Source organism: Mauremys mutica, chromosome 1 (genome assembly GCF_020497125.1).
Source record: "Mauremys mutica isolate MM-2020 ecotype Southern chromosome 1, ASM2049712v1, whole genome shotgun sequence".
NCBI classification, from domain to species: domain Eukaryota; kingdom Metazoa; phylum Chordata; order Testudines; family Geoemydidae; genus Mauremys; species Mauremys mutica.
Window position 1 is genome coordinate 159,456,467 of NC_059072.1, and position 25,375 is coordinate 159,481,841.

At 48.7% G+C, this 25,375-nt stretch overlaps 1 long non-coding RNA gene across 2 annotated transcripts; it reads left to right on the forward strand.

The window, feature by feature from the left end:
• The first annotated feature begins 1,167 nt into the window (after window positions 1-1,167).
• Window positions 1,168-15,876, forward strand: LOC123371310. Of its 2 annotated transcripts, none has more exons than XR_006579758.1 (3): window positions 1,168-1,656; window positions 2,401-2,834; window positions 14,918-15,876. It is a non-coding gene; the product is annotated as an uncharacterized LOC123371310 (long non-coding RNA). The 2 variants fall into 2 exon arrangements; XR_006579759.1 differs by having other exon boundaries at window positions 2,713-2,834.
• The last annotated feature ends 9,499 nt before the right edge of the window (window positions 15,877-25,375 follow it).

A 25,375-nucleotide genomic window follows, 5' to 3' on the forward strand; every position in this document is an offset into this window, starting at 1 on the left:
TGGTATTGTGACATTACTTTCCACCCAAATCAGGATGTAGCATCAAAATAATGCAATTTTTCACACAAGATGTTTCAAAAAAATGGCAAGTTCAAAACATTTCATTTCAAGACAGTTTGACACTAAACTGCATTTGCCTGTGGTGCTGTGGAGCCTGATGGGAGTTGTAATTGGGGTGCCTCTTGCTCTAATTCTTCCCTATGGATCAGGCTTCCAGATGATGACATCTCCCATAACTGCAAAGGTTAGAGATCCATGCACGTGTATAAGAAAGTGCTCTCACTCACTCACACATACAAGTGCATGCCGTATGCAGGCTTGTGCACCAAGACTGAATCGACCAGCCTGTTGCAAGTTAACCCACACCATTTTGCTTTGCTTTCTATAGGCCATTTCTTCCCTCTTTATAGCTCTGGGGCTTGTTGAACAACACAGAGGGACAGAAAAAGTCCAGTAAAAGGGGTTAGGTCTAGTAGGATGAAAAAATTAAAGAGAAATGGTAGGGGGCAGATGGAGGAGGGAGGCTCTTTCTCTGGAGTACAGAGGGATGAGGGAGGAGAGAGAATTCACAGTGGTGAAATCTGCTGCAGCTGGGTGATAAGCCACCTACTTAGAACCAGTTGGGAGGAGTATCCAGAAGAACAAAGGCCTTTGTAGTTGGCATGCAGAGAGTCTGGGTGATGAAACAGCTGGCAGAGTTAATAAGAGACTTGCTTTGACTGGCCAGGGAGTCTAATTCCAAAGAGAACTGGCAGGCCTGCGGATACTGTAGGCTGGTGTGTGTGAGAGCAGCAGCAGGTGTTCTCAGTGTGAAGAAAAGACAACTTGTATGGGGAACAGAGGAGCTTGGACTGAGAGATGGGAGGATGCGGAGGAGGCTAGGGTGGGGCCTTATGGGTGTGATACAGAGCATGGACAAGGTGTGGGGAAAGCTAGATTGAATGCAGAGGGTCTGAGGCAGGGTGCTGTTGTATAGAGTGGAACTGGGAAAGCACAGACAAGATATAGTGCAGCCTGGAGTGGATGCAGGCAGGCTCAGAGAAGTAGCCGTGATGAAATGACCAATTTAAAGAACTGAGAGTCTTCAAATCACCTGGCCTATCAGCTAATGATCCAAAAGGAAGTAGGGCCCTGGTGCAACTGCTTCCTTGCTTACCTAGCCAGGGCAAGCATGTATTACACTCTACGACTTATGCTCTGCATCTCTGTAGTGAGTCGGTGTGGCTCCCCTCCTGCCCAGCAGAGGGAGCGGCCTTACAGTGAGCGGAGCCACCGCCGCCTGTTCCCGCCCCCTGGAAGTCAAGGGGCGGGACAGGAAGTATAAAAGCCAGCCGCCAGAGCTCAGTCAGGCCCTGGCCACCCCAGGGAGCAGACGTGCTGCCAGGAGCTTGAGACTGGGAAACCTCCAGGACCCGGGGCAGCCACCCAGATTGGCCAGAGCTTCCCCGCACCCACTACCCAGAGGAGCCCCCAGAGCTTCGCCGTGCCTTCTACCCGGAGGAGCCGCTGGAGCCTCCCTGCCCCTGCTGCTACCCGGAGGAGCCGCCCGAGCACGCCTGGCCGGACTTCCCCGAGGAGCTGCCGGACCTGCCACCAAGCCCTGGCCGAGAGGAGCCCATGCTGGTGGACTGGCCTGGGACCGATGCCACGGACCAGGTAGGCCCTGAGGGGGAAACTGGAAGTAGCCCGGGGGTAGCCGACCCCAGTCAGGCTGCAGACACACACGAATCTATGTCGGTGTGTTGCGGTCAGGATCCCCACTGACCGTCAGCGGTGATAGTTGCTGCTAGGGCCCTGGGCTGGCATGCAGTGGAGTGGGTGGGCCTGCATTCCCCCTGCCACCCCACTCACGGGTGGCAGACTCCCCCTCATGCAACGCTCAGGCGTAAGGACCTGGGCCTAGGTACTAAACTGTTTGTCTGCTCAGCCCCTGCCCTAGGGCCTGAGCCCTGACTGTTTGTTGCCCTGCCCTGATCCAGGGCCTGGGCCTATATACAAAACTGTTTGTCTGCTCAGCCCCTGCACCAGAGCGCCTGAGCTTCCCTGAACTTGTATTGCTGCTCAGCCCCTGCACCAGAGCGCCTGAGCCCTGACTGTTTGTTGCCCCGCCCTGATCCTGGGCCAAGTTACTGAACCGTTTGTTTGCTCAGCCCCTGCCTAAGGGTTCGAGCCCTGAAGTTTGTATTGTTGCTCAGCCCTGAACCAGAGGGACTGAGCTCCCTGAACTTTGGGGTCACTGACTGTAAGCTCAGTCCTGGGCCCCAAAAGGGGTCTGAGCACTGTGACTCTGTGTTTGGTGCCCCGCCCGAACCTAGGGCTGGGCCTCCCCCTTTAATCTGTACTGTTGCGCAGCCCTGAGACAGAGGGCCCACGCCTGGCAATTTTGTGTTTGTCGCCCAGGAACACCGGGGACCGGCCCGGAGCAGACGGCGCGTAGTGAGTTGGTGTGACTCCCCTCCGCCCTCGGGAGGGTCGAGCCCCGGCACGCACGTCTTACAATCTCCTTGTTGGTGAGGAGACCTGGCTGGCAGACTGAGCCTCTGTTTGTCCCCTCATCTTACTGTCACCTCCTAGCAATATCTAGCTGTAGCACACTGGCTGCACACAATCTGCAAAGGTAAAAGTTGCAGGAAACCTCCCCATGTTTCCTCCACCAATATAAACACATATGCACAAATGCTCCTTTCCGACAAGGAAGTGTTTTCCACACAGCTGAGAAAATGCCACGGAACCACCCAGTAAGGGGCAGGCCTAGGGGAATCCTGCAAGCTGAGTTCCTGGCAGATGGAAAGGCCAGCTCTTCAGGGAATAGGAGAGAGCCCCATTTGAAGAGGGTGAGTATTGCATTGCCTCAGCTCTACTCCCCAGTCACTATATGCAGCAGTCATGCTTGGTTCTGGAATCCACCAGACTGATTGCAGGTGTGATGTCAAGGGCTCCTCAGGCCAGCCAGGGCCATAAGGCCTCTTCAGAGGATGTTCCTGATGGGGAAACTGGAACCTGCTCCAATATTACAGCCATCGGACCAAATCCTGAAGCCTTTTTTCATTCCAAATTCTCCTGGAGCTTAGTGGAGTTTTGCCCGAGTAAGGACTGCAAGATTTGGCCCATTAATCGGCTAATGTAAGGCTATATAATTGACATGATTTATAGTCCTCAATGCTGGCTTGCATACATATCAGCTTGGGTTGTGACCTTAGTTCCTTTTATACGTTAAGGACATTTGGGGCTGTTTGGTTTGTTGATGGGAGACCTTCAAGAGGCAAATTGGCACTGCAGGCGCTGGTGAGTCAGCGGTGTAGACCTCGCTCCTCTATCACTTTAAAGGGACTATGCAAATAGTAGCTTAAACTGAGCCGATTTAAAACTCTAATTTTACTTTGGACCATTTACGGTCTTTGATTTATACCCTTTGCTCTGTGAAGTTTCTAGTTTTTACCTTAGTAATAATTAGGAAATTTTCAGAAGGCAGGTTGGCTGGGCGGAAGTCACAGTATTTGTGTAAATGGATGAGCACACAACCCATGATCCTGAGCTAGACTGTAAGACTGAGGACCTGTCTAGCCCAGCAGTCTGTCTCCAACCATTACCAGTACCATATGCTTCAGAGGAAGGTGAAAAACATTCAGAATGAAGCATTTTGAAATGATCTATCAAAGAGGGAGTTTCTTCCCCACCAAGTTACTGGTACAGGTAGTTACTAATTGACTGATGCTTTGATGCATGTTTATATCCTTTTCCAAATGTTTATCCTATCTAACCTATTGACACTGAGAGGAGGGACAGATAGCTCAGTGGTTTGAGCATTGGCCTGCTAAACCCAGGGCTGTGAGTTCAATCCTTGAGGAGACCACTTAGGGATCTGGGGCAAAAATTGGTCCTGCTAGTGAAGGCAGGGGGCTGGACTCAATGACCTTCCAGTTCTAGGAGATTGGTATATCTCCAATTATTTCTTATTACTTTATTACTATGTTCTTACTATTAATATAAACACCTAATTTTTTTTAAATCCTTCTAAGCCCTTGGCCTCATTGATATCTTGTGGCAATGAGTTCCACAGGTTACCAATACATTGTGTACAAATATTTCCTTAAACTTGTTTCTTCTGCTCAGTCATCTTGAAGAATTTAATTCACAGTGGGCCTGCTCAGAGAGTTAACATGACAATTGCCAACTGTAACAGGGTGTCCACCCCACACAAAACAGAGCGAGCAGGTTAGGTTACTTAAGTGATAGGCTGCACCTGGGAAACAGCCAGGGACTGGAAGGCTGATTGATGATGGAGTCCAGTTGAGAAGGATCAAACAGGGCTGGTATAAAGCCAGGAAGCTGGCAGCAGAAAGGGGCTGTAAGGAAAGCAGTCTGCAGTTACTCCTTGGGAGGGGGAACTTGGGCGAGTAAATCCAGAGACAAGGGAACCAGATGATGTAGGAAGGAGTCCAGGGAAATAACAGGGTCTGGGAACAAGAAGACCATAACTGCTAGACACTGGGTTCCTGTACTGGACCCTGGAGTAGAAGGCGGGCCCTACCAGCCACTGGGGAAGCAGCACAGTCTGGGCAGTGAATAGGAAGACTGCCTGAGACAGTTTGTATGTGGAGACTTTGATACCCCCAAATGGGGAACCATACAGTGACCTGGCTGGAGGGCCAAACCATGAAGAGAGACAGCACCCTGAGCAGGGTGTGTGAACCAGTGGCAGCAGGGGGCATCACTCCTGGAAGGAGCTAATCCCAACCAGGAAGAGGTGCCCTAGTGGTGAGTAGGCCCCATGACACCGACTCTCACAATTTTATCACAAATTTCCTGATATTTTGCACATACCTAAGCTTAATTGAATACTTTTATATTAATTTACATGTGTGCTTATAGATCTTGATGGGCGGGGCACATTCTTCTGAAAGAGAATTCTAGCCCAGCTGCTTGTGCTGGGGTCTGTACAGAGTGGCTAGTGTGCTTTGAAAATGATTGGAAGGGACAGCTGTCAAAAGAAATTGCAGGCGTGCAGGGCTGCAAGGTCCCTGGCTGCTGGACAGCAGCGTTCTGACAAATTTAGCACTTACAAACCCTGAATAGCCCCTGCCACAATACAGGCCATTTTGAGCTGGATCCTGAAATAAATGGGGACTCGGTGAATTCTTAGTGGACAGGGGTTGTAATACAATGGTATGTATGATCATGTTTCCCTAGTGATTAGTCTCAGCAAGGGTAAAAGCTCGCTAATTATTCCTAGCTAACAATTATTGTCTCAAAGATCAGTTTCAGTTCCTACTGCTGACTATTACATCTGTCAATGAGCAGCCACAGTTCACTACAGCTGCACTTCTTCGTCCATGTGAGAAGGCAAGCAACGTTCTGTGTTGGCTGGAGTCTGAAGAGCTGGCGATGGGGAGGACAGTAGAGAAAGAAGTTGCACATCATACTGATTTACTGCAAACTACCAGGATACAACAGTAAACTCTTCCGCTCTCTTCATATTACTCTTATTTATATTTAATAGCCAATACTTTGGCTGTCATTCTTTAATCAAGATTTCTTTTAAACCTGTCTCAGATGCTTGGGGGAAACCCTGGGTAAATATTGTTATTAGTTAAGTAATAAGACACGACACGTTGTGAAACATTGCCCTATAATTCACTTGCTCTGCAGTCCTGCGTTGGGTGGCATGAGGCCAAATGGCTTTGCATTTTATTTTTTACTTAAATCAAATTAAAAAAGACAACAGCAACATATCTATGGCTGTTAAACCGTGGTTATTACTGCGGGGCAAGTAGACATGCCATTTAATAATGTCTGTTGTCAAGTGGTTATTTTTTAATTTAGCAAATGGTGAAAATTGTCAGGTTAAGAGCTCTGGAGACAGGTGTCCTTCACTTATCCAAAGGACAAACTTGACACAGGTGGCAGCAGCAGTGCAGGCTTCCCCATGCTGCCAAACAAGAGTGTGTGGAGATCCTATCTGGAAGCCGCACCTCTGTGGTGTCATGGTGGAGTTCAGACTCCAGGGTCCATTCAGACCTTGGTCCATCTGCTGAGACCGATACTATAGAGGCTAATAAGGTACAGTCATGGCAGTGAGGAGTTGTTGTTTTGTCCACTAGAAACATGAGTCAGGCCACCACTTATTAGTCTTTTGCTGATCACTTCTGATGCAGACTGGTTGCCGAGAACCAAATCCAGCCTTTACCTAAGGAAGTGCTGTTTCAGTAGCAATAAGCAATAATGCTGCAGGCAGGCCGAGTTGTAGGAAAGAGATTTTTACTGAGCATGCACAGAGCCAGTGCTATATGCAGAGGGGCCTGTGTTTGGCCAGTAGCAGCCTGGCCACCAGCTTGCACTTCTGACCCCCTGGTGTCACACCAAACCAGACCCCGCCTGAAACCTCTCACCCTCTTTTTTTCCAGTTCAGCTTCTTGCACTACAGGTGCAATTCCAACTGAAATTGATGGGAGTTTGTCTGCTAATGGCAGGGGGCGGACTCTGGCCTTAAAGGCAAAACACTCTCCCCTGCGCCAACCTGTTATTTGGTTACATTTCAGCTTAGAATGGGCTTTTGTGGGCGGTGTTGAGGTTTTAGTCTTTATGCAGTTTCCCCGTGCTGGAGGTGGAGGTATGTGCATTTGTGACATGGAGAAAGCGAACATTTGACTTGGAGCATAATAGCCTTTTACTGACAGCCACTGCCACATCCTGTCCACAAGACGCAGTGTCCACACACCAGACTACCACTCAGAGTCAGGCTAGCAGCACAGAGAACTATATTAGAAGCCCAAAGTGCCAGTTCATTCCTGCTCTGTGCCTCTTGCAGGCCATTCCTCCACATGGCCAGAGCCGCTGGCGTGCCACATCCCCATGCGACTGGAGGCTTAAATTCACCTGAACCTCTGGCTCTCAGAGTTCCAAACAGTTCGTTTTGGAGAGAGGAGGGTTTAGGGTCAAAATCCTGCTCCCAGTTTTGCAGCGTCAGCTCATCTGTACTGTGTAATGAAATTTGCTGCTAGCAACTAAATGGAGCTTTCTGCTCATCTGACCCTCTGCTGCCCTGATGCAGGGGACATACGAAGATCCCAGTAAAACTGCCCCGAGTTTCAAAAGAAGGAGGATCCTTTGCTTCCCCTTACCCAAAGATAGCCAGTGAGGGGAAGAATAAGCAACTGTGCTCCACGCTGTGGGTCATCCAGTCTGGGATGATTTCCAGAGCAGTGTGTCCTCTGAGAGTGTTGGCTGGTGTTTAGCACTGAGATATATCAATATTCCCGATGACAATAAATAGAGCTCTTAGGAAAAGTCCAGGCCTTATCTTGATTGGCTAACAGATGAGCAGGCGTGTATGGTACCGTTGAATCCATCAACATTAACTGGGCAGAGTTAAGTCTGATCAATACTGACACTTGAGTACATGGGTAGCCACTGGAAAATATTAATTTACAATCATGACCAGCACCTCTCATTAACCAGAAATGTGTTAACCCTAATTGGTTCAACAGGGCTCTGCTGTATCACACTCCGCCACTTGCAGCCTTTCCATCAATACCTTGTAAACGAACCAGAGGTTCCTGTTGGCCGGAACATGATGGATTTGAAACCTGAGCTGGGAGGTAGCCAAACTGGCAGCTGTAATGCAGCATCCCAATGCTTATGAATGTGTGTCCAGTACAGATACCTGTGTATATGTGGGACTCTGTGCATGCCTTATTGCCATGTTGAGTAGGCACTAAACTGATTGGTACCATCTGTAAATCTGGCCCTATACATATGCACCAGTGCTTATGTCCATATACATGACATATGCACACCTGTGTATATGTGCATACCTATTTATATATGTGCTTGTCTGCAGATGATGTATGTATGCACATGTGTGAGTATTAGGATGTATGCAGATCTGTGCATGACAGTGTATTTGTGTGCAGTGGGTGTGTGCACACTCAGCACACGTATGCATGTATCATACTGAAATGATGCTTTTGTGCTGTAGTACCTGTAGTGGAGACTTGTCTTCTCTAGAACACCAAAAGCAGCAGAGCAGCCCATGCAAGCAGCCTAAGTGGAATGTGTAAGAACTATGCATACACATAATGTATAGATATGTGCAGTGATAGTATGTGAGTTGGTGTAATTTTGTGATTAAGGCAGAGTATTGAAAATCAAGAGAGTCCTCCTGTATATGACCTTGGGCAAGTCTTTTCACAGCTATGTGCCTCAGTTTCCCCATCTGGAAAACATTGGGCATGAATGTTGCCTAACTTTGTGATTTCCTTGCTTGGCAGAGTTTGCACTGCAAATAAACTCAGCTCCTCTGACAGTCCTGTGCTTTAAATGAGCAGTCTTCACTCCTGATTAACATTCTGTTAGTCCTCACCACCTAACTCATTTTCTCCAATATTGAGGGAGCTGCATGGAGGAGACTTACAGAATGAGGTGTTTTCCCAGATACTCACTCGAAGTTTTATGCACTCCCTTATAAGTGCAGCTCCCTAAATACTTCCTGTCCATCCTTGTTGTTTCAACACCACGTGGTGCTCAGAGGTCTTTGGATCGGCACATTAATAAATAGAGAATATCGGCAGATGATCATGCCTGTGATGGAGTGTCTACCCCACACAAGTGTAAAATGAGCAGAGGAGGTCAGCCCTCCAAGCAGCCTAGAGAGTCTGTGTTGGGTGCAGCTAATCTGGGAAGAGTTGCAGGGAGCAACCAATCAGGGCCCAGCAGGTTTATATAAAAGAAGCTGCTGTGCCAGAGGTCATCAGTTGCTGCTGGGAGCTCAAGAAGTCAGGACTGTATCTCCAGCAGGCTGAGAGTCCTGCAGCACTAGTCTTGCCAGGTGACCAGTTTTCGACCAGAAAGTCAAATTGAAAAGGGCATATGGCAGGGTGGACTAGGTCCGAGGGCCCCCTGCAGGACGTCTTGTGTCTCTGCATCACCCTGCTCCAGATGAGAGAAGTCCTCAGACAGTATAGAATGGCTGCAGAAAAGCAGCCAATCAGAGGGGCTGCTGGGGCAACCAATCTGGGGCCAGAAGGCCCCTATACAAGCAGGGCCGGCTTTAGGCTGATTCCCCTGATTCCTGTGAATCGGGCCCTGTGCCTCAGAGGGCCTCGCAGTGCCCAGAAGAGGGGCCCCGCAAGGTAAGGCCCCAGAAGACAACTGCTGCCGAGGAAGGACCCTCTGCCAGAAACAGCGGCAACCGATTAAGCTGCCGCCACTATCTTCGGCAGCAGCACAATTGCTGCTGCTCTCTTTGGCGGCATTTTGGCGGCAGCGCTTTCGAATTGGGCCCTGCACGTCCTAAAGCCAGCCCTGTGTACAAGACAAGCAGCGGAGCAGAGAAGTTCAGTTGCTGGGTGGAGCTCGAGGAGTGAAGCCTGGGTGACTGGCTGTCTGAAAGGGCGACAGCAGTACCACAGACAGTTCACTGTGGAGCTCCCACTGCAGACAGGACTGAAGCCAAGGGAAGGCTGCTGAAGACCAGGTGCCTGGCTGGCGGGAAGAGCAGCAGGACCAGTGGAAGGTCAGTGCAGGCAGGTTGAAGCCCAGGGGGACTGAGCATAGAACCTGGCCAGGCCGGCAAAGGTACTGAGATGGACCCCGCTGGTCTGGTTGAAGACTGAGCCTGGGGAGGCCTGCTGAAACGCTGAGGGTACCAGGATGGGTCCCGGCTGGGTGATTGAAGAAGGTAGTGCCACTGGGAAGAAGCCTAAGAGCTACAGCCCCATACAAGGGCTGTGATAAGAACTCAGGACTTTATACCCTGGAAGGGAGAACAGTGTATGTGGCTCGGCTGCGGGGCTGAGTCGCTGAAGACCCACTGAGAGAACTATCAGCCAGGGGGGTGCTCATGAGAAGGGGGTGCCACCCCGGTATAAGAACTAAAACAAAAAGCAGGCTAACACCCAGCTAAGCAAATGGGGCTGCCTGTGAGAGGCGAGTGCTGCTGCTGAAAAGGCGGTGATTGAAGGTATATCGGCCAGAGAAAAGGGGGAATGCATGAGAGGTGGGTGCGGACCCCATTACAGGGCACCAGACAGTGTCCAGTCAGAAACACTGAGCGGACACCCAAAGACAGGTTGCTGCCTGCAGGGATGCGGGCAGGGAGGCTCTGTGAGGGGATCACAGGACAGAGCTGGTAGTGGGGGACAGCAAGCGTCCATGTCCCCTCTTTGCTGTACCCAGCAGGCAGCCGCTCTGGAGTCTCCCTTGCCACCTCATCCAATGGTGGCAGTATTGGCGGCAGCAGCAGCTCTGGGGATGGACAGCGAGAGCATTCCCAGGAGCAGCCCGGGCTCTGCCGCTCTCCTTGCTGCTGCTCCTGCCCCGCCGCCCCCTGTGCCCCTGGGCAGTGCCCCTGATTCACCAGCTCCCACCTTGCACAAGTGAGTAACTGGGGCAGGGCATGCCCCCCCATCTGTGTGCCTGCTGTGCCCCTTGTCAGGTGCAGCCTGCGGGGAAAGGGATCCCTGCTCAGCCTGGCACAAGGATCCCTGCTCCCACCGGGCAGAGGGGATCCACTGGCCCCGTGGTGGGGGAAGTGGGCTATGAGCAGCATTTTACCTGCCTGCTGATTTCCCTCCCGCCCACATCCCGGAGCTGCCATGTGCCCAGCCAACCCCTGCGGCAAACCCCCTGTTTGCCCTGCTTCCTCAGTGGGGCTGCCTTGGCTCTGAGCCTCACCCCTGCCCCCTTCCTGGGTATGCACTCTACCCATGCATCCTAATGGCAGGACCTAGAGACTGCTCTAGGTCCTCTACCCATGCATCCTAATGGCACACCCATGGCAGGACCTAGAGACTGCTCCCCTCCCACTCATTCCCCAGGAGAAACAGAGACCACAATGCCTCCCCCCTGCCCCCAGATCCCCAAACCCTGGAATTACTATGTGCTGAATCTTTTTTTTGGGGTGGGGGCACTGGAGATTTAGCTCAATAGAGTCAGTATCTCTTCTTCTCCCTACATTCTTCCCTCCCTTTCCCTCTTTCCTCAATGATATTACCTAAAAAGAGTCTTAAATACCCGCTGCCTTGTTGGGGTTATTACAGGACTTGCCTAGTTGAGCCACGGACCTTTTCTCTGCACAGCACAGATCTCTGCAGAGAGGAATGTGTCACCTGATCTAAATGTGATTTTGGTGAAGGTAAGGCTAGGATGCTGTCTCTTTGGACAGAGGAGAGGCGAAAGAATGAACTTTTCAGCCAAAATGAAGATGCAGCCGGCAAAAGCCCATGTTTTGCTGTCATTGTACAGCAGAGAGAGGGAGAATCCTAGTAGGTTTCTGTTGCTGAAATGCATTCTGTTTTTTACTTCATGATGCACAGTACCTTGTGTAGTAACTATCAGTATCCCAACAGTTCTCTTTTGAAGGGTTGTTATGGCAGCAGTCTTTTCCTTCTTCTTTGCTTTAGCATCTCCGGTTCAGTGGAGTTTTGGGGATATAGATAATGGTACTTATTGTAGTAGGAAGTGTCGAGAAGTTGCACACTACTAAAGTACCCTGACAAATATGAATATAAATATTGCAGCAAATCTTCACCACCACCACATTCCTCTGAATGCATTGTGATAATAGTTAATATTGGACGAGGGGGTAGGGAAAATACCATTTTCTGCAATAATTCCTGCTTTGGGGTTTAGGTGTTTTTGTTTTGATTGGAGGGGAGAGGAGTGAACAGGGATGGAGCCTTGGGGACGGGGTGGAGCAAGTGTGTCCGGTTTTCAGAAATTGAAAAGTTGGCAACCCTAGGTGGCACCATGGACAAAGCAGTTGCTGGCAGGGGCCAGGGGAGCAAGAGGCAGCTCCTGGCTGGCTGCCAAGACTGACATGCTGAGGCCCTGAGGTAAGGGTGAAGAAGGTGCTGGGACCATGGGGAAGTGACCCAGGGAAACATACTGAGCAGTTGGAGGGGACACAGCATGTGGCTGCCATCTACAGGCCTGGGCCCTCCCCCACCTGCTACTGGGGAAGTGACTGGACTATTAGACTGTGATACTAACCCCCTGGAAAGAGGGGAACATGGATGATGACACAGCTGGAGGGCTGAGTTGCGAAGAGAATGCTGTGGTTCAGCCATCGAAGGTGGTGGTGCGGGGGGGTTGTAGGCGGAATCAGGGACAGAGTGATGGTGTGCATGGGCTGGAGCATCTACCTCAAGCTAATCCCCGGCGTGACTGGGAGGAGGCACCAGCCTGGTGGTGAGCGATGTGCACTGTGACAATGCCCTTTGCCCTGCTCTCCGAGCCAAGCAATACATACTTTACTTCCCTCACTGGGCCAATCCATCCATCTCCCTAATCATTGTCGTTGCTCTTCTTTTCCCTCACTCCAGTTTATTAATAACATTCTGGCTGTGAGATGCCCAGGAGAGAATGAAATATTCCTGGTGGGGTTGTACCATGTGATGAGGAGAGACGACTACGTCCCCTCTGTATTATTTGATGCCTTTCACCTGTGGTCTATAGAGACACCATTTCCCTCTACCCTGTCTTCAACCTGCCTTATGCAGTTCATTCCTTCTTCCTGCTCTATATAAACGGCCAATGTCACTTAATCCAAGAGGGAAGGATATTTCTTACATACCAAAATGCTGTTGCCCAGCACAAAGGAAATCTTGGAATATGTTGTGTTACTAGTTTTTTTTTCTCCAGATCTGATCTATTACAGGGTGTGACAATCCCAGAAAGGTTGGCTGAGAGAGAAAGAGAGAGAGAGAGAGAGTTATTTGGCAAAAGATGAAATGGCTTGTCCCAGTGTGTTCACTGCGAATTAGAATTGTATCTGGAGAATAAGAAACAAGGTCTGACCCTTAAACCCAGAATTCTGGGTTTAATGATTGAGATGGGTCACTTGCAGCCCTAATCATAGAATCTCAGGGTTGGAAGGGACCTCAGGAGGTCATCTAGTCCCACCCCCTGCTCAAAGCAGGACCAATCCCCAGACAGATTTTTACCTCAGATCCCTAAATGGCCCCCTCAAGGATTGAATTCACAATCCTGGGTTTAGCAGGCTAATGCTCAAACCACTGAGCTATCCCTCCGCCCTATGGTCTGGTGTGCAGTGGTTAGACCAGTAGAAGCACAGGTTATTGATCGTATCACTGCTGTTAAGACCACAAGACACATTTCAGAAAAAAAGATCAAGTAAAGGGTGAAGGAACCATGGAGACGGAAGAAGGAAGAGGGGACAGACAGTGAAGGAGATAAAACCAGCAAGGGATTAGAAAAGAGGAGGAGAGGGAAAGGCAGACAATGGGAAGAAAAGAAACAAGGCAAAGAAGGGCTGAGGTGGGGGAATGGAAAGGGTTGGAGGGGAAGCAATATGAGGTTATAATCAGGGTATGATGGGTCACATTCTGCCTTTACCTACATGCAAACAAGTGTTTGCAGTCAATGGGATTGTACCTGCTAATAAGAGGGCTGGGTTTGGCACTATGTCTTACAAGCTTTAAGGGAAGATTTAATACCAGTTTGACTTGATCTAAAACAAAGATTTATGGCCTGGCTGAAACTGACCAAACTATAGCACTCCAGTTACTCAGTGCATGCTATAAATTGTCCCTTCCTGAGGATTCGTATCACCTCTGAACAGCACTGCACCCACTCAGTGAAGAACCTGACGCTGACTAGATGGACAGGGCTGCTAACAGCAGTAAACTGGTGTTGGTGTTCTGAACCCAGCTGTCCTAGATTCCCGCTGAGAGTTGCTGACTTTTCTGGCTGCCGCGGAACACTCACCAGCAATCAGACTAATGTGAATGATTTATAGTGGGGACAGGGTCCATTCACAGCATGGACACATGCCCGATTTAAGGCTCTTCCAAGTGATTGCAGTCAGTGCTTGTTCCACAACAGCGCAGAAGTCTAGTACAGGTTCTTTTCTCTCAATCAGCACCCTGAGCCCATTTCAGGGGTCGTGCGGATGGCACAAAATTCAAGTTCAGGTACTTCTCCCTAGCACTGGAGCTGGGGACCCAGTGGGTTACCAAACTCCAGTCCACATTCTCTTTGTTTGCCTTGTCTGCTTAGATTGTAAGCTTTTCAGGGCAGGGACTATCTCCGTTTGTAAGGCACCATGCTCAACAGGCACCTAGGCAATACTGTACTATGGTGCAGTGCCAGGTACAGTTTTGTGCCCTATTAGCTCAGGGCAGAATTTGAGTCATTGCCATTGAAGTCAATAGGAATTATTTGTATGCTGTAGTGGGAGAATGGGGGCCCAGCATTTTTTGTGTCTACTTCAATGGATGTAAGATGGGTTTTTTTGGTAGGCTGGGGAAAGATATGGGGGACAGAGGGGAAAAAAACCTAGTGCCCCCCTCCTCCCCCACTGGGCAGCTTTTCAGCTCCCGGCAGCATTTAGAGGTCAGATGATTTGGATTTTAAAAGCTTTAGTATTTTAAGTCCACCTGAGCTGATGGCTGCATTTCCACTCACAATGTGGCTTAACTGAGTGGAATTTTATTTCCTGGCTGCACAATAAAGAACACAAAGGTTACCACATCTATTAAATCCCAGAGGGGGGAGAGAGAAAGAAACACCAATGCACACAGGTCATCTCCAGGGTGACAGAGAATAGGGAGAGGATCACAGAGGGCTTCAAAGCAATTTGTTGCCTCTTCTTCATCATTAGTGATATTTCCAGAGTGTGCAAACAATGAGTACAACCAATCCAGCCTGGTCACGGGCTTTTTGTTGTTGTTTTTTGTTTGCCTCATCACTTTTCTTTCATCGGCCTCCTAGATTTTCTCGCGTTTTTTTTTTTTTTTTTTTTTTGTCGCTTTGGCTGTCTGTAGATCCCATAGAGACTACACAGGGTGACAGCTCCCAGGCAGTTTAGCAGAAGAGTCAACTGCGATGACAGAAGCACAAAAGGGAGGAAAGAGAAGCCCTCCAGAGTTATAGTTTTTCTTTCTTTCTTTCGCAGTGCCTATAAAATAAGGAGAAATACTAAGAGGCTGCTTCTTTTGTAATGACTTCCAACGGCCTAAATCTGACGCTAACAAGATGCGCTGAGAAGCCATCAGCAATTCTCTCTTCCTTTTCCTCCACCCCGCTTTGAGCTGAGAATGCTGGGCTGAAGAGAGGACATATCGGCACGCTATTGCTCAGGGAAGGGACAGCAGGTTCTTGATCTTCATATTAAATTCCTGGAGACTGTCAGGCAACAAGATAAAGAAATATGAGCTCAGTTAAAGCCCTGCTACTTCAATGAACACATTTTGAAACTGAGCAACCTAGTATATGGAACTTATAAACTCCACACAACCACTCGAAGTTTATAAACTCTGCAGAGACATCAGGGCTCTATCAGAGGTTCAGTTATTTATTGTAGATATCACCAAGATTAATGAAGTCCCTGTCTACATTAAGGAAATTGGCACTAATGTAATTACCTGGATGTAGTTACAAAAGTACAAACTTCCTTAATATAGACAGCTGTTTTTGTAAAAATGAATCTCGCACTAGATCTCACTGAAGTAAAGACAATGAATAAAACAAATGTGGAGATTACAGACCAAGTGGGTGTTCCCCCTGCCCCACCTAAATACATACATACATACATAAAAAATAGAAAACTTTTCAAAAAGTTAAAGCCTTATTTTTCTGTTTAATTAGCGTATCACCAAAATACCTTTTATCAAATTACATTTAACTTGCCCCAAACACTCTCCTATGGCAAGAAATTGCAGTAGGAAAAGATATTTTGAGAAAGTTAGAGTTGAAAATTCAGGTTTGAATGGAAATTCACTGTTGTAATCCTGGCCATTTGTGGTGTTTAGATATGTTTGTAATTGTTAGAACTGGGAGCACTGGCTGTTGGGAGTCTGAAAGGACAGGAAACAGGAAGGAGGGGGGAGGAGTCGAGGAGGCTGAGTGAGAGTTACGGAGGGTACAGCAACAGCTTGGTACAGAGGTTTCCACTGTAAAAATAAAGTCCTGTTGGAGTTGTTAGTAACTTGCCTGGTTGATACAACACCATTTTAGCTCACAAAGTATACAGGCTTTCCAGGAACCCTATAATGTCCAGCTTACTACCATTGCTGAGATCTTCAGGGAATACTCAGAAGTTCAGACATTTGCATCAAAGAACTGAATTGTCCATCCAACCTCCATAACAGTTTCACATGCACGCACCCTCTTAATGAGCCACAGATGAAATCCCTTCCCTCCAAGTAGGGCAGCTAACAGTGGTGCTGGAACAATTTGTACAAGGGGGGGTGCTGAGAGCTATTGAACCAAATTGTAAAACCTGTATATGGTGGAAACCACTTCAAGCCAGGGGTTGGGGCAGCACCCCTAGTTCCAGTACCTATGACAGGTAATGTAAGCAGACATTATGTCTTCTCCATATAGGCATTTAACCCTTACTTGCCGGCTGGGAGCTACCTAACCCTAAATTTCCTTCTTTCTTAGTAACTGCAATATTAGACCTGTTATTTCCCCATGACTATGATTCTAATGCTGCTCCTGTGCATAGATGGGAATGTGATCTTTTACAAGTTATTTCATCTCCTACTAAACTATGAGTGGAGAGCCCTGCACATTGTCACATTTGAAAGTATCATCATAGGAATTATTTTCACAGTGCCAGCCAAGTGGTATTTTTGACACTATGATGTCACTCTTGAGGGTAGCACCCTGGAGCCAGCCAGTTAGCATTTGCTGAGAGGCTGATGCCACTTTTAGAAATCTGGCTGTTTGGAACAGGCAACATGTTATGTTACAGCATGATACTAAAGATCAAATAAAAAATTGCATAACCCACATATGGAAGTACCACATTACTGCATCTAGCTGTGGGTATCCACCTATGTATCATAGAATATCAGGGTTGGAAGGGACCTCAGGAGGTTATCTAGTCCAACCCCCTGCTCAAAGCAGGACCAATCCCCAACTAAATCATCCCAGCCAGGGCTTTGTCAAGCCTGACCTTAAAAATGTACTGCCTGTTCTGTGTCTTTTCTATGCACACACTTTGTGTGAGGTCATCTGGCATAAATCTGGCCATAATTTTTATTGTTTTAAGAATAAGATTAATCCCTGGCAAGGGAGATGCAGGAGTAGACCATATGGCTGGAATGTCCCCCTACTGTCAAGATAGGGGAGCAGCTGTTCAGTCAAGAGTTCACCTGCTTCCAGTCTGGCAGAGAGTGAAGCATGAGCTGATCTGTACCAATTCCCTGTATGGCAAGCAGGAATCTTTCTCCACCAGGTTTCGCACAGAGATAGCTGAGGAATGAAAGAGGCTGTGAGCAGTGCAATTTTCCTGGCCACTGCAAAAGTCCTGTCCATGCAGTCACCTCACACGTACTCTGAGAACAGCCAAGCGTGTCCACTCAGACTGGGTGTTCTAAATCATTCTAACCTTTAACAATGTTTTAAGTTTGCTACTTTTTAAAAAAAACACTATTTCATTTCTACTTCTGAATTTCTGTCTTTACACTCCAGTGCACTCCTTGGGGAGCAGGGACACTGCACACACAGACGAAAAGCCCATGCAGCCACAACTATGTTGCCCTCAGCATGTGGCGCTCTCTCTCTCTTTCACACACACACACACACACACACACACACACACACACACACACACACACACCCCAACCAACCAACCCCTACACCCGCAACTATATTGCCCCAGGACCCTGCCTCCTACAAACACCCATGACTGGGGGGTGGGGAGGGCACTGACCCAGATTGAGTAAGTCGGACACAATTATTTTTATATAATGGAATGAAAATACTCCCTATAGTCTTGCTGCAAGAGGGATAAAAAAATCATGGTTTAACCTCTGCCTTCTCTCTTCCCTTCTGTATACCAGGGAATGCCCCGTACTTTGAAAGTAGCACGCATAATTCTAATACTTACAGGGACCCCTCTGCCTCTTTGTTTGTTTTTTTGCCTGGAGTTTGGCTGGAACTAACTGTTCAAATCAGCTCATCTATCTGTAAGATTTTGTCCCAGGCCTGTAGCCATATCAGTGCTGAGTACTTTAAATCCAACAGCCTACATGCATGCAAAGTCTCACACACATGTGCACCTTCCTTCACACACTCATGCACATTAGTCAGTGTGCATGCATATTTGCTCATGCAGAGCTGTGTCCCTTCATGCGGCTGCATTCGTGCAGGTGCGCATACATGCACTCTCGCACCCCCCACTGTTGCGTGGTAGGTGGTAATCATGGTGTCCAAGGCAATGCTGAACCCAGTTTGTCCTTGTCAACACTGGCGGCTAAATCGTGTTCCCAGTGGTTCAGCTGCCCTCACTGCTGACAGACATTGTTAGCACCAGATATTTTTCATAGTGTAGACAAAGCAGGAATATTTTGTTCCATGCAGCAGCCGACAGTCTGCTACTTGGAACAGTTTGGCCTGTCTGTCTGTGATAGATTAAGGCATGAATGGATGGATCAGCTGATTTTGGCCCCACACTCGTTGAAGACTGAGCCCATGCTGCAAGGGAGGGGCCCCAAGTCCTTTTTCAACAGCAATCTCCAGTGCCTGTTGGTGCATTTTGCTGTCCACTGTATTTCAGCAAGGGTGCGTCTCACCCACAGCCTTGGATCCAGAGCAATCCATTCAGATTTCCTGCATCCATGGAGAAATCTGTATGTACCCAACAGCCTTCATTGTTTTTCAAGTAACAGATCAAATAGGGTGCTTCCAGGTGACAGTAACGGATCGCTTTCCTAGCCAGTGATCCTGGGACATGGATGGAAACATATCTGGATTCTCCTGGGAGGAGAATCAATTCCCTCCAGCCTAGAGCTCCTTCAAATGTCTGAAAAGAACCCCTCTGAGGATGGCTGGGACCTACTCCCCATTGCTCAATCTAATCTCTTTGAAATCTCATAAAGGTCCCAGGGATCACAGAGATGGACCAACAAGTCTCAGAAGAGAGGACAAGCCTGGGCCTGGGCCTGTGCTGGAGGCAACTTTGTGGAGCCTACAGCCAAATCTTCCTGCTGGGTACAGCCTGCTGAGGGAACATCCCAACAGTTGGCAGGATATGACCCACCCATGGACACTGTAGAGTTCTTTTCCATCCTGGACTACAGTGCCCTGAATGATACCCTTGACGTTGTGAGAGCTCAATGTGATTAGCTGACACTCCAGGAATGTTTTTCAACCAACCCGCCACAGTCAACAGGGTGGTACCTCTAAAAAAGCATCTCAGCAGTTTCCCCGCTTCAAATTATGGGCTGAGATCTTGTGACGAGTAGACAGAGATCCCTAAACTGAAGAATTCAGATATCAACTCCTTAGATCATCAAGCCTGCCTGACAGGAACTCCTATGGACAGCTCATACACTTCCCATGGCCCAACATCTAGGTAGGGTGAAAACCCAAGAAAGATTGTTGGCTCAATTCTTTTGGCCAGGGATATATATATATATAGAAGTAGCTGACTTCTGCTTATTGTGCCTTGATTGCCAAAAAGTTGCCCCAAAGGGTTGGGGCCAGGCCCCTCTCATTTCCCTACCCCTCATTACAACCTCCTTTGAGCAGGTGGGTGCTGTTGAAAGTAAAACCTCTCTGGACCTCAGTCTACCATCCCTAGACAGATGATCTAGTGAAGCAGTTCAATAAGACCATCAAGAGTATGTTAAAAAAGTTTGTGGGAAGAGAGGCCAAAGACTGAGATCAGCTACTTCATGAGCTTTTATTTTCTGTGCAGGAGTTACTGCAGGCCTTCAAATGCTTCTACCTTTCAAGCTTCTTTCTGGGAGACAGTCTCGTGGAGTGTTAGATTTGGTATGGGGCTTTTGGAAGGCTCAACCCATCCACTCTACCAATGTCCTCCAATATGTTATTCAAATGAGGGAAAGGTTAGAATAAAGGGGCTAGAGCCAGGGAATTTCAACAGGGAGACTGAGTGCTCCTACTCCTTCCCAGCTCAGAGAGCAAGCTCCTGGCCAAATGGCAGAACCCATATGAAGTGCTCTGTTGACTGAGGCCAGTATATTACAAAGTGTATTGCCTGAACCAATGAAAGAAACAGCAGATTTATCTTATAAATCTATTTAAAAACATGAAGGGTCCAGGAAAGCTTCCCCATCAGAGGAGGGAGAAGAGGATCTAGGATTTCAGCTCCCTAAGCAGGCTGTAAGGAAGCTAGAGGAGGTGCTACTTGGGACGAGGCTGTCTAATGGGCAGAGGAGACAAACTACCTCCTGAAAGCCTACAAGGAGGAGTTCTCTCCAATATTGGGATGAACCTCCTTAGTAACTCGCCACATCTGCGTAGGGCCAGGGACCAAGTTTCTCCAGATGTCTTATCCTATCCCAGAATGTGTAAAAACACTGTTAGTTCAGGAAGTACAGGAAATGTTAAGATTGGGAGTAATTGAGGAGTCCTGTAGCCCCCGGTGTAGTCCGGTGGTTTTAGTACCAAAAGTGGATGGGCTGTCTGATTGTGGGTAGAGTCCATCAAACAAATACCATTTCTGAATTTGATGCCTACCCAATACCATGGGTCTATGACCTACTGGATCACCTCGGGAAAGCCCTCTTTATCATAACTGTGACTTGCACGCCATATGTTTTATGAAAATATGTTTATACATGTGAATATAATGTAACTGGAATATACTTTATGCAAAAGGTCTCTTGTAGGGTATCATTACAAAGCCTACAATCTACTGAGTGTGGTCATCCTATTTGTATGAATGTATCATTCTTGTATCTGAAGCTAGATATATGAAGCATTACTCTGAAGTCCTATTGTAATTATGCAAAGTGTGGGCCATTAATGATGGCTTGGAATCTTGATGGCTCCTATTGACTAGGACAATTGGTTGTAAATGGCTCTGTTTACTTGCAAGCCTTCCTGTGTTCCTGTGAGTCAGGCCAGGAAGCATGGAGGCTTGGGGTCTCACAGGACATGTGACCATGTCACATTATAGTGGAATCCATCATAAGCCTGGTGCTTTTCCATTTAGAAGGAGGGGTGGGGACCCAGAGAGACAAAGATTCCCGCCTTCGACCAAAGCTATAAAAGGGGGTGGAACAGAACAAAGGGGGCTGCAGTTATGAGAAAACCCCCTATGCCAAGGGAAAGGATTGGGCCCAGACTAAGAAGGAGTCTAGTCTGTGAAAGAAGCTTATTGGAACATCTGAGGATGAGATTTACCTGTATTCAGTTTCTTAAATGTATTAGGCTTAGACTTGTGTGCTTTTTTTAAATTTTGCTTGGTAACTTACTTTGTTCTGTTATTACTTGAAACCACTTAAATCCTACTTTTAATACTTAATAAAATCACTTTTGTTTATTAATTAACTCAGAGTAAGTGATTAATATCTGGGGGAGGAAACAGCTGTGCATATCTCTCTATCAGTGTTATAGAGGGCGGACAATTTATGAGTTTACCCTGTATAAGCTTTATACAGAGTAAAACGGATTTATTTGTGGTTTGGACCCCATTGGGAACTGGGTGTCTGGGTGATGGAGATAAGTGACTTGCTGAGCAGTTTTTGGTTAAAGTCTGCAGCTTTGGGGGCATGCACCAGACCTGGGTCTGTGTTGCAGCAGATAGCGTGTCTGGCTCAACAAGGCAGGGTTCTGAAGTCCCAAGCTGGCAGTGGAAAATGGGCTCAGAGGTAATTCCAGAACATCAGGTGACAGTCCCCAGGCGGTCCCTGTGACCAAACCAGTCACAATAACATTAGATTTAATGAAGAGGAATTAGCCAATAGCCCGTCTCACATTTCATGAGAAAAAAAATTGTTTTCTACTCCTGGGGGCCTATTCCAATTTCTTACCATGCCCTTTAGATTGCATGGGGGCCCAGCCACCTTTCAAAGACTGATGGACCAGTTGTTATGGACTCATCAGTGCTATGCTGCTGCCTACCTATATGACATGGTAATTCACAGTCAAGACTGGTCCACCCACCATCAGAACCTAGCAGACATTCTTCAAGCCCCACAAGAGGCCCATTTAACAGCAAATCCAAAGAAGTGCAAGGTGGGAAAATGGGAAACAAATATTTGGGTTATCTAGTAGGGAACAGTAAGGTACAACCCCTAGTGGCAAAGTTGTGGCCCTAGCAAACACTCCCATACCAAGAACAACAACAAAAACAGGTCTGAGCCTTCCTAGGCCTAGCTGGGCTGTATAGAAGATTTGTGCCCAACTTCACCCTATTAGCCACAATGCCTAGTGACCTCATTGAAGAATCATTTATTTCCTGGACAAGCCATGTGGTCACTCCAGTGTGACCAAACATTTAGGAAAATTGAACAGATTTTAGTCAATGAGCCAGATTGCACAGCCCCAATTTCTCCCTAGAATTAATTCTCCAAACACACACCTTGCACTGCACCATGAGTGCAGTGTTATCCCAAAGCTTTCATGGACAAAAACACCCTATCCTGTACCTAAGTAGAAAATTCCTTGACTGGGAAACCTGATACTCTGTCTTTGAGAAGGAATGCGTGGCCATCCACTGGGCCATAAAGGCACCGAGTCATTACCTAGCTGGTACACCCTTTGTCTTGGTCACACACCATGAGGTACCAAGATGGCTCCAAGCCATGAGAAACTGAAATGCCTGTGTGACACATTGGTACTTAGCCTTATAGCCTTCGATTTCAAATAGAACACCAGCCTGGGAAGGGCCATTGGAATGCAGACTTCCTTTCATGAACAGAAGAAGACTGGGAGCTCTGCCCAGTGCCCCGACTGGCCCACTCAAGGGGGAGGGAGATATGTGAAGGTATAAAAGATACCATTCCACAGAGGTCAGAGGCCAGCAGATGGCTGGCTGGTTGATTAGCCCTGCCTGCTGCACCTGGGAAAAGACCTGCAGCTTAACTGACTGATCCTCATTAAAGGATAAGCAGGAAATGAAGAGAGAGCTGCAATACCTGCCAGAGGCTGGACTACTGCTGGAAGCAGGGGCGGCTCTAGGGATTTTGCCGCCCCAAGCACGGCAGGCAGGCTGCCTCCAGCGGTTTGCCTGCGGAGGGTCCGCTGGTCCCATGGCGTGCCTGCGGGAGGTCCACCGAAGCCGCAGGACCAGCGGACCCTCTGCAGGCAAGCCGCCGGAGGAAGTCTGCTTGCCGCCCTCACGGTGACCGGCAGAGCACCCCCCGCAGCTTGCCGCCCCAAGCACGCACTTGGCGTGCTGGGGCCTGGAGCCACCCCTGGCTGGAAGCAACCACTCCCAGAAACAAAATGGACAGAAAGGAAGTCTTGTTATCACAAAGGCTCTGACGTAAGAGCCAGGAACTTTTGGGTTGAGGAACTTATAGGGGTTGAGGGACAGACTTGGGGAAGTTTTGTTCTTGTTTTGTTGAGGAGACTTGAAATAAAAGAAAAAGAAACTGCAAAAACTGACTGAGCTGGAAACTACCTTCCCTGGACTCTCTGAGAAAGTCCCAGGCAGAATTGCCCCAAGAGGACGCTGGCTCAGCAAGAGCAAGCTGGGGTCTGGGTGTAAGAGGGTGCTGTAAGCCTGCTCTGTGCTGCTTCCCCTCCCATCCTTGCAACATCAGGCCTGGGAAGTGGGAGGAGGAGAACCTCCTTGGAGCTGCTTCTCCAGGCCTGGGAGAGGGGGTGAAGAACCTCCACAGCTGTAGGAGGAGCAGATGTGGGGTTGGAGGAGTGGTAAGGGGGTGCATAATTAATAGCTGGGCTGTGGGCAGGCAGATACAGAGCTGGGAGGTACAGAGTTAATGAAACAGACAGGTGGGGTTTGGGAAGAAGCTGGCAGCTCCTCTCCATCAGGCAGTGTCTTTTACGCAGCGGTGGACAGGGGAGTCAAGCAGCCAATGGCAAGAGCTCCTGCAGCAGGGCCAGGGTTGCCTCACGCTGTACTGCTGGATTTTGAAAAATTAAACAGCCACCCACACACCACAGTGGGCAGGGGAGTCAAACAGCCAAAGGCAGACAGACAAACTTCCTCTCCCACAGACTCGCAATTTTGGGGCCACTCTCAGGATTTTGGGTTTTGTGGTTGGCTGCACTGTATCATGGAAACCGATTGGTAGCACCTTGTGGCTGACAGTGTAGAGAGCGGTAGGGAAGTGAGGCAGTGTGAGCACTGAGGTGTGACCTCTATGCATGTCTTTCTTTTGGCCACTCTTTTGGTCAGGTGTTGTTGTTGCTGGTCAGGCGACATTGTGAGAGCTGTTGGTGTGGTGGATGTTGCTGTAGAGATGCTCCTTCCCTCTCTTCTCTCCCTGTACTTCACTCAGCGCCAATGGGCTGCTTGTCCAGCCCCGCAACTGAACTCTGCGCTAGAGCTGAGGATTGAGCAGGTGAGAGAAGGGTGGGGCTGAGAATCTGCTGTGGGTGGGAGGAAACAGCCTCAGGGCTTGTCTACACCTACAATGACGCAGCTGCACCAGTGCAGCTGTGCTGTTGGAGTGTTTTAGTGAAGATGCTACTATGCCAACAGTGGAGCTTCTCCCGTTTTTGTAGTTAATCCATCTCCTCAAGAGGCGCTGGCTATGTCGACGGGAGAAGCTCTCCTGCTGACATAGCGCTATCTGTACTGGGGGTTAGATCGCTATAACTACATCTCTCAGAGGGGTGGATTTTTCACAATCCTGAGAGATGTAGTTATAACTATATAAGTTTGTAGTGTAGACCTGGCCTCAGTAACTGAAACAGAAGCAAGGAATTACTTGATCCTTTCTGGTCCTCCCTGGGTTTCTGCTGGGTCTTAAGCCTCCTCTACTATACCAAAACTTAAGTCAACCTAGCTCCGTGGCTCAGAGGTGTGAAAATTTCACACACACTCCCGAGAGACATAGTTACGCCAACCAAAGCCCTAGTGAAGACACTGCTAGGTCGACGGAAGAAATTTTCCATTGACCCAGCTACTGCCTCTCGAGGGGGTGGATTTACTACAGTGAGGGGCAAGCTGCTTCCATCGCTGTAGCTTGGGTCTGCACTGCAGTCAGGGGTGGCTCCAGGCACCAGCGCTCCAAGCGCGTGCCTGGGGCGGCAAGCCGCGGGGGGCGCCCTGCCGGTCGCCACTAGGGCAGCAGGCAGGGTGCCTTCGGCGGCGTGCCTGAGGAGGTTCCACTGGTCCCCCAGCTCCACTGGTCCCCCGGCTCCGGTGGACTTCCCGCAGGCGTGCCTGAGGAGGGTCCGCTGGTCCCGCGGCTTCGGCGGACCCTCCGTGCTTGGGGCGGCAGAATGTCTAGAGCTGCCCCTAACTGCAGCGCCCCAGCTGGGCCGCTGCAGCACTTGCAGTGTAGACACACCCATAGAGATCCTGGGATTTTGCTTCTCTCATCCAGTATTTGGGTGCAATCAACTGGACCCCTATTGGCCCCACTTCAGGTTGTGCTCCATCAGCGCTGATTTAAAGGATGTAAGAGTAAATCCAACCGTGTTGTAAACAGGTGTGATTCACTGACCTCAGTGG